General features: G+C 38.4%; 1 protein-coding gene and 1 long non-coding RNA gene across 8 annotated transcripts in view; one reads left to right on the forward strand and one right to left on the reverse strand.

Moving 5' to 3' along the window:
• LOC118912515 (zinc finger protein 569) overlaps positions 1 to 14,432 on the reverse strand; it is a 73,604-nt gene that overhangs the window by 19,426 nt on the left and 39,746 nt on the right. The window lies entirely within an intron of this gene.
• On the forward strand, positions 7,836 to 9,079 carry LOC130681143 (uncharacterized). The gene is made up of 2 exons (XR_008994192.1): positions 7,836 to 7,871; positions 8,305 to 9,079. It is a non-coding gene; the product is annotated as an uncharacterized LOC130681143 (long non-coding RNA).

Below are 14,432 nucleotides of genomic sequence, written 5' to 3' on the forward strand. Positions count from 1 at the left end.
AGGCCTCCATGTGTTTGTGAGCCTTTTTGCTTTCTTTGTACAATTTATTTCTAGTTTTATACCTTTGTGGTCTGAAAAGTTGGTTGGTAGGATTTCAATCTTTTTGAATTTACTGAGGCTCTTTTTGTGGCCTAGTATGTGGTCCATTCTGGAGAATGTTCCATGTGCACTTGAGAAGAATATCTATCCTGTTGCTTTTGGATGTAGAGTTCTGTAGATGTCTATTAGGTCCATCTGTTCTAGTGTGTTCTTCAGTGCCTCTGTGTCCTTACTTATTTTCTGTCTGGTGGATCTGTCCTTTGGAGTGAGTGGTGTGTTGACGTCTCCTAGAATGAATGCATTGCATTCTATTTCCTCCTTTAGTTCTGTTAATATTTGTTTCAGGTATGTTGGTGCTCCTGTATTGGGTGCATATATATTTATAATGGTTATATCCTCTTGTTGGACTGAGCCCTTTATTATTATTTAATGTCCTTCTTTATCTTTTGTTACTTTCTTTATTTTGAAGTCTATATCGTGTGATACTAGTATTGCAACACCTGCTTTTTTCTCGCTGCTGTTTGCATGAAATATCTTTTTCCATCCCTTGACTTTAAGTCTGTGCATGTCTTTGGGTTTGAGGCGAGTCTCTTGTAAGCAGCATATGGATGGGTCTTGCTTTTTTATCCATTCTATTACTCTGTGTCTTTTGATTGCTGCATTCAGTCCACTTACATTTAGGGCGATTATTGAAAGGTATGTACTTATTGCCATTGCAGGCTTTAAGTTTGTGGTTACCAAAGGTTCAAGGTTAGCTTCTCTACTACCTTACTGTCTAACTTAACTCTCTTATTGAGCTATTATAAACATGGTCTGATGATTCTTTATTTCTCTCCCTTCTTATTCCTCTTCCTCACTTTGTATGTTGGGTGTTTTGATCTGTGCTCTTTTTAGGAGTGCTCCCATCTAGAGCAGTCCCTGTAAGATGCCCTGTAGAGGTGGTTTGTGGGAGGCAAATTCCCTCAACTTTTGCTTGTCTGGGAATTGTTTAATCCCTCCTTCATATTTAAATGATAATCCTGCTGGATACAGTATTCTTGGTTCGAGGCCCTTCTGTTTCATTGCATTAAGTATATCATGCCATTCTCTTCTGGCCTGTAAGGTTTCTGTTGAGAAGTCTGATGATAGCCTGATGGGTTTTCCTTTGTAGGTTACCTTTATTTTCTCTCTGGCTGCCTTTAATACTTTGTCCTTGTCTTTGATCTTTGCCATTTTAATTATTATGTGTCTTGGTGTTGCCCTCCTTGGATCCCTCTTCATGGGAGTTCTGTGTACCTCTGTGGTGTGAGAGGCCATTTCCTCCCCTAGTTTGGGGAAGTTTTCAGCAATTGTTTCTTCAAAGACACTTTCTATCCCTTTTTCTCTCTCTTCTTCTTCTGGTACCCCTATAATGCGGATATTGTTCCATTTTGATTGGTCACACAGTTCTCATAATATTCTTTCATTCCTGGAGATCCTTTTATCTCTCTCTGCATCAGCTTCTCTGCGTTCCTGTTCTCTCTTTTCTAGTCCATTAATGGTCTTTTGCATCTCGTCCATTCTGCTTTGAAGTCCTTCCAGAGCTTGTTTTATTTCTGTATTCTCCCTCCTTAGTTCTTACATATTTCTCTGCAAGTCCATCAGCATGGTTATGACTTTTGTTTTGAATTGTTTTTCAGGAAGACTGGTTAAATCTATCTCCCCAGGTTCCTTCTCAGGGGAAGGTGTAGAAGCTGTCGAAGCTGTCTGGGTTAGTCTTTTCTGGATCAAATTTTTTTGCCTTTTCATGTTGATAGGTGCAGTGGTATGGTATTGACTCGTCTGTCAGCTGGGAGAGTCAAGACTCTTTCCACTTGCTCCTGGCCTTTCTTTACTGGGACAACTGCGACCCCTAGTGGCTTGTGTTGGGCAATTGCGTGTAGACTGAGTCTCTGTATCTTGCCCAGCCGGTATGCAGGAAGCTCCCTTGCTGTGGGTGTGGCCAGCCTCAGGCTGCTTCTCTGCTATGGCAGGGCCCTGGAGGGGTAATGGACAGGGGGCTGTTTGGCTGTTTACCTCTGTGAGGGGTCTCGGAGCTGTTGCCCAGGGGGTTAGTGCGCCCGGAGTTCCCTGGAATTTCTAGCTGCTGTACTGTGACCCGGGATGTTTCCATCCAGCTGTGTGGTCCCAGTACCTTTAAGACTTTCAAAAAGCACTTGCTTTTCTTTGTCCCCAGGGCACCGGCTGTGGGACCCACTCACAGGTCTTACTGTCCTGCTTCCCTAGTTTCCAGCACCCCACGCATGCACTGTGTGTCTGCGCTCTGATGCGGATGGCTAGGGCTGGGTGTTTAGCAGTCCTGGGCTCCCTCTCCCTCCCTGCTCTGACTCCTCTCCTCCTGCCGGGAGCTGAGGTCAGGGGCCTCGGGTCCCGACGGGCTGCAGCTTGTATCTTACCCCTTTCACTAGGCGCTGGGTTCTCGCAGCTGTGGATGTAGTCTGGCTGTTGTCCTGTGTCTTCTGGAACTCACCTGGTAAGGCTGCTGGGAACCCTGTAAGTAAGGTACCAGGCCAGTTCTTCTAAGGGGCTTTGTTGGCTTTATAAAGTCAACTTTAATTCTTTAAAGCTGTCTGTTCATATCTGAGTTTATGCACATGCTTTTCAGGTATGACATTCCAGTCAAAGCTTTGGTAATATAACCAGTGTTTTTAATTGGTCTTGTTACAAGGAAAGCAGATTCTTACTGAGCTTATGCAAATAAACATACTGCTATAAAATATAAAAATACTCACTGAAAGTTTTTAAATTCTGGAGGGGTCAGGTAGAAAGTTAAATGTTTCAATTCTGCTTATAAAAGTATTGTCATTTACTAAATTGTCAGCTAAAGAGAAAAAGTTTAAAACACTGTATCAACAAAATTTGAAACAAAAAGCCACAAAATCATTTTCTTTAGTTTATTTAATCTTATATAACTAATACTTGCTCTGTTAGAATCTAGTTCTTTACTAGTTTAGGATACTTGTTCTGCTGGAATTTAGTTCTTTCGTGTTTGAGAGTAATAAAACAGTGACTATAAATGATAAAAGACTTACAATTAACAATGGTTAAAGATCTGATGAGAGCTTATTGTAAGACAGTTGACATAAAAAAATTCAGATATTTCTGTAATGTAAAACATTCAGTAACAAAGTTTAGCATCATTCTTTTTGACAGTGCTTTTCAAGTAAATATGTATCAGTTAAATAAGCTAAATTAGCCAAATATTTTCTCTGATGAGGAGGAAATAATTCTTCTGACATGTTCCAGGGGCCCACTGGAAAATATCAGAGTGAACTAGAGGTAAAAAGCACCTTTTCGAATTTGATTTTGAGAAGCTGTTAGAAAAAATTTTAAGGCACTTGTTTAAATAACTTAAATAGAATTATAAGTCACTATGAAAAAATACGTATCTATTTAACTAGAATGACACTTGATATCAAGACTTACTTGCTTTAATTTCATATAGCATAACTCTATTAATTTTTCCACAAACTTTCTACAATTTTCTTTTTACATTCAGTGTTCTTCTTTTTTAAATAAACAGCTGTACTTTAGAAGTTACTTTTTACTCTCAACAAAATGAATCTATTCCTTATGCCTTCTCTTATTAAAACACACATCTTTTTTTTACCAAGCAGAGATGTTTTCTTTATTACTTTAAGTAGCTTTAATTAGACCTTAAAACTATTATGAACTTTAATTTTCAGTGAACACTGAGAAGTAGGCTATTGTAAACTGTTACACTAGCATCTTTTAGATTAACATGTTTATGAATACACTTTATGATTTCTGGAACCATGTGCTTTACAGTACAATCTCTAAGCACAAAATATGTCTACTTAGCAAAACATTAAGGTTTTAGGTTACCACAAAGATTCTCAGGCTGTTTGTAGGTATACACACTGTAACACACTATTACTAAGATGTCCACTTGTTACATTTAGTTTACTCATTCTTAACAACTATGCTAGATTACTTACAAAACTTTTATTGAACATTAGACAAAGTCAAGCCTCTAAGCATTTTATTCTTGAAAGATTTAATAGATAACATGAACTCAAATTACTTTAGGTAAACTTAGTCAGCTGATAACCATAAAGACGTGTGTTTCAGTTTAACTTAAATTAGCATTAATGCTTAATATTTTCTATTAGAATTTTCTGGAAATTTTAGAATGCCCAATTTCACAAGCACTTGTCTTTAAATCAATTTCTATTAATACCATGTGGAGGTAGAAAAATATTTTTCATTTACACACTTAGACACATAAACATACAGATTGAGACATAATGACTACAGTTAGCAACACTTTTCATAAAAGTACACACAGAGTTATATAAAGATTTGAGTTACTAATATTGCCTTCTTTTTTAGCTTACTTGAATAAAAGTATCTCAATTTTCAAGAATACACTCTAACGGTGAGTAGTTTATATAACTGGGTTAAGGTCTAGATGGCTTCAGACTAAAAGGGCTGATGAAGACTATGAACTGACAGGGACTGTGTGCGTCCAGGGGGCTGGAAATGAAATGCAAATACAATTCTAGCACCAGTCATTTAAAGCCAGGCTGTATTGTAAAAGATAAATTCTTCCATCTTAGGGAGTCTAGTTGAAGAACCTAATTTTTGAGGATAATGATAAACTCAATAAGTAGAATAGATTTTCATTAAAAAATATTTTAGAGAACTAGTTCCATATTGTAGTAGTTCATGGGACTTTTGACTATTTTCCTTGTGGCCAAATATATTTAGCTGCATAACCTTATTCTATCGCATACTTCTCTCAGGGGCCAAGTCTCTCTATCAGAGAGTTTGTATTAAGGCCAGGCTTGTGTGCAGAAGATAAGGCACTTCTTTTTCAGGGTCTGGGGATCAAATTTCTCCCAGTTCTTCAGAATGCATGCCAGAGGCATGTCTGGCTTTAACTTTGAAGAGGAAGCTCCCATCCAGAAGAGAGAGAAAGACAGGTGGGCGACACTTGATTGGCCTTTCTCTGTGAGGGAGTCCTCTCGCCTTGGAACTTAAGTGACAGTGGTCAATCACCTACTCTGCCAGGCCTACTGGAAATAACCACTCCTTACCAGTGTGACCTGTACCTTGCCTTGATTCCCCTCTTGCCTTCCCACTAAGCAAGAGTCACCTCGGAGCTCTGGATTTAGTGGGACCTTACCAGTGTGCTCTTACTTTATGCCTTTTGGGAGTTTTCCTAGTTTTCTCTGCACACGCTTTAGTCATTCCTTGAGAGCCCCCTGTCAGTCCAATAAGTACAGGGACTGTGTGACCTCTTGCTGCCAGAGCCCCGATCCAAGTCACAAGCCTGTTTCACTTCTTGGGGCTGCAGAAAAGGAAATGCCTAGCCCCAGGATGACTGCCTCTAAGGAAAGGAGATCAATAGAATAGAGCCATTTACATGTTGGTCTCAGGTTTCAGCTTGATTACTTTACAAGACTTCATTTACATTACACAGGAGAAAGTAGAGCAGGGGAACTTTTTCCAAGGCCAGAGATAAAATTCAGGGGCTGCCACGGACATTTATGGGGGCGGGGGGAATCTCTACTCTTAAACACCAGTTTCTGCCACTGCCTGGGAATTATCCTGCTAGTCACTGTAAGAAATCTGACCTGTGAGACAAGAGGTCAGGGGTCATCTGTGACTCTCACATAGGCAGCAGCCTAGCTGGAGATTCACTCAGCGCCATCAGATTGATCAGCCAGAGTTGGGATCCAAGGACCACTGTCTACTAGTCCGGTCAGCCCTCGGAGTCTTCAGATAAGGATAGGAAAGTAGGGAATTGGCTCAACCACCCCGACACTCCCTGTCCATCTGGAGGTGGGGGATGAAGGAGCGGCAGACACCGGGAAACCTTTCACCCGAGACTTAAGACTGGTAGCGGACGCGAATCATCTTTTAAAAGGCTAACGGGTGACCAGGCACATATTGATGAGATTTTAAAAGTGCAGTATTAAGTCAGGAATAAGAGTGAAGCGTGGATCTCCTACCTTGCAGTGGTGAGCATCAGTTCTGGGAGATTGATGAAGTTAGGAGAGAGTTAGGAATGCCCCTGCCTCAGTCAGAGGCCAGGGCGGCCTGAAGAAGCAGGCTGGAAGTCAGAGAGACAGAAAGGGAGACACTCTTTATGGATACCCAGTTGGGCTGTCAGGGTCTGATTCTAGACACGCGGGCCTTTGAGGAGCCACTGAAGTGTAGCCTCAGCCTAGACTCTCGCAGGTGCTGATGGCCTTCCTCAGTCCCTTGCATCCGAGGAGATGCCTCTCAAAGGGAATCCTGGCCTCCACTCAGCTGACATTCCTGGCTCCCAAGGGAGATGGGGGATCTACTGAGGGAGATGCAGGGGAACCTGTCGCTCTAGACTTTGAGATTGACAGCCGGGCTAGTCCCATTTAAGTGGCTGACGAGCACCCAATGTGTGACATATACGGCTTGCTTCTATAAGGACCGTGAAAGAAAAGGCAGGCTTGGATGCTGACACTCAACTTTGAAGTTATCCCGGATGAGTCCCCAAAAATGATGCCAGGGTTATTGTTTGCGGAGCCGAAGAATGAACTTAGCAAACAATCAAGGCAGGGGAGCCAGGGAGACTTTTATTGAGAGATACAGTGAGAGGACAGACAGAGATCCTGGCTCATGCCAGGAGGGGACAAGAGAGCCAGTAGTGGTACGTTGTCTAGGGGATTTATAGGCAGTTGAGAGACAAAGAGCTAGGGATGCAGACCCACCAGATGGTCTCTAAATGTTTATCTTTAAAGAGACAATAAGTTTCTTATCAGTTTTCCAGACTATTTTGCAGAGTTAACTAAGAGATTTACTGCTTTGATCTTTTCTCAGAGTAACAGTTTTTTGGATTGGGAGAATATCAGTCAAGGCTGCTTGTTTTGCTTTCAAGGTGAGCTGAGTTATTGACTTGATTAGGGCTGGAGGAGGAAAAGCAGCATCTGGGTAAAGTTAAAGATAAACTGGGTTTTTTAGTAGGCTAAAGTAAATTTTACAATAGCTTTATTTAATTGATACAAACAAGACATGGGCTATGCTGAGGCATTTTCTTATCTGGTAGATGTTCAAACATTCTAGGCTAAGTTATTCTTGGCTTTTTAGTTTTAACTAATTTTCACTGAAGAATGTTTATATTCCTAGTTTGATATTTTACTTTAGAGAGTTAATGTGACTCTGTCTTTGTTTAATTGTTTAATATGGAGTTTTGGTAGGGGTCTTTTTCTAGAGGCCTTCACCCTACTCTGACTACACTCACAGTCCCTGTCTCATTAGCAAATATACATTCCTTAATGCAAAATCAATAGGGAATTAAAGCTTTTACATACACCTTTAATTTTCTTGCTATAAATATAAGAGTTCAGAAAGTGAGGTATTTTCTATTGAGGTCTGAATAGTCAGAGCTACATTTTGATACTTCTGGTCATTTCTATCATTGTGCTTCTTTTTGAAATGCATATTAGTGCTCTTTAAACCAAAAAAGAAAAGAAATAATAGAACAAACTCCTGGAATATGGGACTGAGCCTCTGCTTAAAGTGATTGGGATTTTGTTAAAAACATGTTTCCACTCCTGAACCCTGCAACCATCCCCCAACTCCCCCTCCCCACCTCCGCAACATCCCTCACCACACCTGGATGAAAAGATCCTCAAGTATGAAGGGATCTACAGAGTCTATTGAAGATGTAGTTCAGAACCAGTGAATTTGTGTCCTCATAATTTAGAACATTAAATAGCTAATGTATTATCAAAGACTGACCATTCAGGGCTTTGACCACACTTTTAAATAGCACCCAAAGTAATCAAAGTAAAGTGAACACACTTACTGTAAGATAAATTTTAGCCGAAATAAGCAGGCGAAGAGAGGCAACAAAGGGTCAGGTGGCTTATTTGAGTGCAACTCCTGGGTGATGTTCTGCAGTCTGGGTATTACAGGCTGGGGAAGTCACACCTGGTCAGGGAGGTGGGGGGCTTATAAGGGATTAGGAGGGGGAGGAGTGGGCAAGCTATCCTAGGGGGTGTGGAGAGGTATGATTGGCTAAAGGTGACATAATAGGCAACTAGAACTTTTTTTCCTTCCAAGAGGGAGGAGACTGACATCCGGGTCTTAGTTGGCACATCAGAACGATGGAATTCAGGAAGAGCTGTCCCCTTTCCATATAAGGCACGGACCTTGGGGTCTGGTCTGTTCTCCCCCTATGACATCTCTCTGTTCTGTTTGCATGTCCTTGTTTTTCCTTCCTCCATCCTAACACCAAAGTAAATTTTGCTTCAGGATTACCACCCCCCTACCCCAAATAGAATTTGGAGCAGAAATGGAAAAGGCTTTTGAATGATTTCATGCAGAATTATTTTTGGGAAAGCTACACTGGAGTGGATAAATTTTTCTTCAGCATGTGTTTGAGATGAGGCAGAGGGAAGGGTAGATTCAATTTTAGTTTTAAATATTTTGGGGTAAAGTGAGAATGACAGTTCTACAGTTTTTGACACATAAGTTGTCTTTGGAATTGTTCTCATCATCAAGTGTAAAGATTCACATCCGAATGGCCACCGTCACGTGGGTTTCTGTATCCCCTGGTGCTGCTCCTAACCTGAACTCATGGTCAGCTGCTGTACTGAGGCCAGAGCACTCAAGGTGAATGTAGTCAAGAAATTTTAAAACTGATCAGAGTGTTTTCTACAGCAAGGCCTCCAGTGTTTGGCTGAATGCAGAGTCTGTTGAAGTGGTAAGGTGGTGATAAGGTTTTTTCATCACTCACCTTGTTTGTACTTTTGTACTCCATTGCTTGCACTAGCATCTTAGTGTGAAGTTCAACAATTGTTTCACAGTGTATTCAGACTATTAAGCATAATTTATATAAAGATGTTTGTTTACCTTTATGTATTTTATGAAGAATTGCTACAATAGATGGTTAAATGTTCTTAAATTGTGTTTGTATGTTATTTTGATTATGTTCTGTTATCTTCACCTCATATGAATTTGAGTGTCAGGAATAGAAAAGTAAAATGCTTATCTGTTCTTTGAAAAAAAAAAAGATGTGCTCAGAAATCCCTGTACTCCAGCACATTAACATGGAATGAGACAGAGTGATGAGTTAAGAGGGCAATGTGTCATGGTCAAGTTTGGAGAAGGACTTTAAGTAGACTGGTTCCCATGTAGCATACATCCTGAGTAGGGAGTAGATAGTGAGACAGGGACCATAGATGTAGTCAGAGTAGGGTGTGGGCCTCCAGAGGGGGCAGGGTAGGATATCTGCAGTCAGAGCAATGTAACTACATGCAAGGAAACTCCCCCCTGCTAAAACTCTATGTTAAACGTTGAGCTCTAGAATCATTCTTCAGTGAGATCAGTTAATGTTCCCCAGATAAAGAAGGGTAGCACATGTTTTATTATGCTAATCATTTGTAACCATGTGTAAGATTCACTTTAGCATACTAAAAGGCCCAGGCCTTGTGCTGTCTTTCCTCCTCCAGATCTGACAAGATGATTCTGCAAACTGAACAACTAACTTAGCATGCAGTTCCAGCTATAAACGGCATAGTAAAGGGTAGGAAGAATTCCATCTTGAAGATAAGATTGCATTTTAACACCCAGGAAGCTCAAGAGGCAAGATTCTTTAGCAAGTAGACAATACCTCGGCCCACCTTGGGGGCTGGGCAGGCAGCCTTTTGATATGCTCCCAGACCAAGGCGCTGGTGTCCCAGAGAGAAATCAAGGCAGGAAATTCCTTACAGTTAATTTTTAATATTCAGGAACCATTTAACAAGTCCCCACCCCTAGGTTTCTTCATGTTCTTGAAAAATTCTCAACTGCTTATAAAACCCCCTAGACAACGCACCACTACGGACTCTCTTGACCCCTCCTGGCGTGAGCCGGGAGCTCTGTCCTTTAACTTTATCTCTAAATAAAAGCCTGTACCTTGCTCTCCTACCTTGACTGTTTGTGAAGCTCATTCTTTGGCTTTGTGAACAAGAACCCCGGCATCAATAGGACCCTTCCAGAAGGCATATGGAACCCAGGAAATCTTTGGAAGTCATGACAGAAACTGAGAGAGGTCTACAGAGGCAGCAAGATGTGAAGGAGCCCAGTTTAAAGGAATAGCCTTTGGACCATGACTGAGCAGAGAAAAATACCACAAATTCATCAGCTACAGAATGCCCGCAAAAAGAAATCAGCTAAACCAGAATCAGCAGATACCAGCCAGCACACATCCATGGAGAATCACGGGAGAACCCCCTTCCTTCCACACTATGAAGATATTCTGCTGTATCTCAGACACTGCCTTAATAGATAACAAGGGCATAGATGGGAATCTGAAAGACCGAACAATTATTCAAAGAAACAATTTACTGACTGGACTAAGTTTTGAACAAGAATGCATAAAACTAGCTTCTTAAAAATTCTATTAATCAAAACTCATAAGGGACATCAGAACAAATTTAAAAAATAAAAAATAAACTTTTTAATGCACATCTCAGCATACTATGAGTATTTTCATAGCCTTTATACATATGAAATCACTGGATAAAGTTAAGGGACAAAAAGGTATAGATATGAGGAGGTAAATGACTTTCAGACAATGCTCAAATTCTCTAAATAATTTATAAGCACAAAATTTACTTTAATAAAACAGTACTGGCCTTGCGCAAAATTCGTCTTCGTAGTTCTGGATCTTGTCCAAAACAGCATTCGCTGAGCACTTGTGGTAGGTGCTGTAGGAACTCTGCTAAGTAAAACAGGCTTGCAAGGCACTTATATCTTGGCTCCACCTGACTTTCTAACACTGTAAGTCAACCTACAAAATTCTGCTTTCAAGAAAGTTCTGGTGTCGATCATTTAACCTATAAATTAAATTACTGTATTAACTTTCCAGGCAAAGAAAAGTACCAAATGGCTACAGGGTTATAGAGTTAGTTTAACATTCAAATACTGATCACTATACTTTACCAAAAATATAGAAAAAAGTAGAAAGTTGTTTTGAGATCATATATACAAGAAAAGTATTTGAACAAAATTTAATGCCAATTCATAATAAACTCTTAGCAGACTAGAAATCAAAGGAAATTTCCTTTATCTAGAAGAATATTTACAAAGAAACTTACAATATCGTACTTCCTTGTGAATCATTGAAAGTATACTGCTGAGAATGAGGATGTGACAAAGATGACTGCCACCACAGCTATTCAATATTGTACTGAAAGTTTAGCAATTGAAATAAGGCAAGCAAAAAAGGGAGCATGAGGATGCAAAATGAAGAAAACTGACTACTTGCAGATGATATTTTGGTAAACATAATTCAAAATCAAAATCCCAGCAGTTTTAATTGTGGCAATGGACTAATTGTAAAATGTATAAGGAAATATAAATAGCCACAAGTAGCCAAGGCAATTTTGAAGAACAAAGATGGAGGATTCATTTGCATTATCAGATATTAAGATTTATTATATTAAAGATATGGTAAGTAAGAAGGAATAGAATTGACACAAGGAAAAACAAAAAAGGGAAAAGGACATAAAGTCAGTAATACATATATGAACATGAACAGGTCTTGAAGACATAATGTGGAGTGAAAAAAGGTGAGTTGCAGAACTGTAAGCCCATTATGTTCCCAGCTATTTAAAAATCTAAAACAGAGAGCAATATTGTAGAATGTCTATACACACAAATCTCTATGCTAAAAATATAAAACCATGGACTCTAATACGTAACATTCATGAGAGTGATTGCCTCTGGGCACAGGGTCTCTGTAATTTTCTAATTTTATTGAAAAAAATACTGAGGCAAAAATATTAAAATATGCTAATTCTGGGTATTAGGTATGTGGCTGTTTATTCTACTTCCTCTCTCTTCCTAAATTTTAAAACAAGAAAGAAAGAAAGGAAATGACATGAGAGGGACGGAGGAAGCAGCAGCTCTTTATTAGTGCTACTGTTTTTTGTTTTTCTAACTCACTGACTTGAATTTTATTCTTACCAATTTTTTTTTTAACTGAAATATAGTTGATATACAATTTTATATTGGTTTCAAGTATATAACACAGTGGTTCAACAATTATACACATTATTAAATCTTCAGCCCATCTAGTGCAGTTACTATCTATCAAACCCCAACTAATGCAGTTATTACCCATCAACACAGGAAGATGTCAACAGAATCACTGGCTACATTCTCTACCCTGTACTACCATCCCATGACCAACTTATATTATGATGAAGACTTTTGTGCCCTTTTATCCCCCTCCCTTTCTCCACCCACCCAACCCAGCTTCCTCTCCATGATAATCCATCAGTAGCTTCTCATGTCTGGGAGTCTAAGGCTATTTTGTCCCATTTTGTTTTGTTCTGTTCTTAGATTCCACAAACAAGCAAAATCACGTAGTATTTGTTTTTTTCCACCTGGCTTATTCCCCTTAGAATAATACCCTCTAGGTCCATCCATGCTTTTGCAAATGGCAGGATTTCTTTCTTTTATATAACTGAATAATATTCCAATGTATGTATGTATGACATCTTCTTTATCCATTCATCTATTGATGGACACTAGTTACTTCTATATCTTGGGAATTGTAAATAATGTGGCAAAAAACTATCACATGTATATCTTTTTGAATCAGAGATTTAATTTTCTTCAGGTAAATTCCTAGAAGTGGATACTGGCCATATGGTATTTCTGTTTTTAGTGTTGTGAAGAACCTCCATACTGCTTTCCATAGTGGCTGCACCACTTTACACCCCAACCAACAGTGTAGGAGGGTTCCTTTTCTCCACATTCTCTCCAATACTTGTTATTTCTACCAATTACTTTTTTTATGCTTTCACTGTTTCTAATTCCTAGAGCTATATATTTTATTCACTCACTCATTCTCTTGTTTATTAACATTATTTTTCATCCTATAGATTTTCTTCCGTGCATTGCTTTACTTTTTAGATGCTCTGCAAGAGAAATTTTTATGTCCTTCTTGAACTGAATTGCATATGTTAGTTTAAAATCTTCCATGTATGTTGTATATCAACTATACTTCAATTTAAAAAAATAAAATGTTCTATTTTTAGAAGGGTTTTTTTGAAAACTTCAGCATTAATTTCATATTTAATTGCATTGTAGAACTACCACATGTATAGTTTCTATTTTTGAAATTTGTTGATTTTTATTTAGGCCTATATATGGTCAATTTTTATGTTATTCTATAGTTACAAGGACATATACTTTATCCAGGCTATAAGCTATATTAATCATTTAGTCTATCAAATTATTCTTGATAGCTACATTCATTTTGTGTACTTTACCTGTTATGAGCTAAGACAGATCAATGAAAGTTTTATACTGATACGTATCTTCTTATTTTTTAATGTTCCTTATAGTAAATGATGCTGTAGTTTATTTGATTCAAAAGTAGTCCTAACCATTTATCTATTGTACTCATCATCATTTTAAAGCATTCTTTTTGTTAGTTAATTTAAAGTTTACTGTCTTAAATTTTATCTTACCTGGTATTAACACATAGAATTTTCTCTTTTTTAAAGTGTAGTATTGGATGACCACTTTGGAAAACTTTGGCAGTATCAATAAAAGGTGACCTTGTGCATGGCTTATCCTCAGCAATTTACACTTAGCAGATTTACAAAGGAATGTGTATATATGTGGAAAAAAAGACATCTGTGAGAAAGTTCACAGCAACACTATTTGTCCCAAAATAAAAATTACCTAACTACAAATCAGTAATAAAATGGAAAAATGAAACTGTGGTTTATTCACCTTATTGAATAATATACAGCAATGAGATTAACTACAACTACATGCAACAATTCAACATGAATCTAACAAACATAATATTATGTAAAAGAAGTGAGACATAGATTATGTAAACTTAAAGATAATTTTAAGTATGATCTATGGTGATAGAAGTTGAACAGTGTTTCCCCTGAGGTGGAGGTAATGACTTAGAAAGTATAGAAGAACTTAATGGGTGTTAGGGCAATGTTCTCTTTCTTCATCTATTGTTTACACTGGTTACACAAGGGTGTTCACTTTGAAAGTAACTGAGTTTGAGGAAAAAAATAGAGAAACTGCTGGATATGGAAACATGGTCAAAAGAAGTTATATCTCAATATAGCAAAGTTTTGAACTGAGGGTGAAAAGGCAGTAAAATGAGGTACGTCACATAGCTAATAGTCAGGATAAATATAAAAGAAACACTCCCAACGAAATGTGAAGAAAAGGATGAAGTTCTGAGGAAAAGGAGTTATCCTTGAAGAGGAGGCAGACATTGCTTATTTTAAGAGTAAAATAGAGAAGCAATAAGGAACCCTGTATTCAATTCATTAAAACCACAAATATTCACAAAAATTATGTATACGAGGCATTTTATAGTAAATCAAATAAAATAC

The sequence above is a fragment of the Manis pentadactyla genome, chromosome 15, assembly GCF_030020395.1.
Source record: "Manis pentadactyla isolate mManPen7 chromosome 15, mManPen7.hap1, whole genome shotgun sequence".
Taxonomy (NCBI): Eukaryota; Metazoa; Chordata; class Mammalia; order Pholidota; family Manidae; genus Manis; species Manis pentadactyla.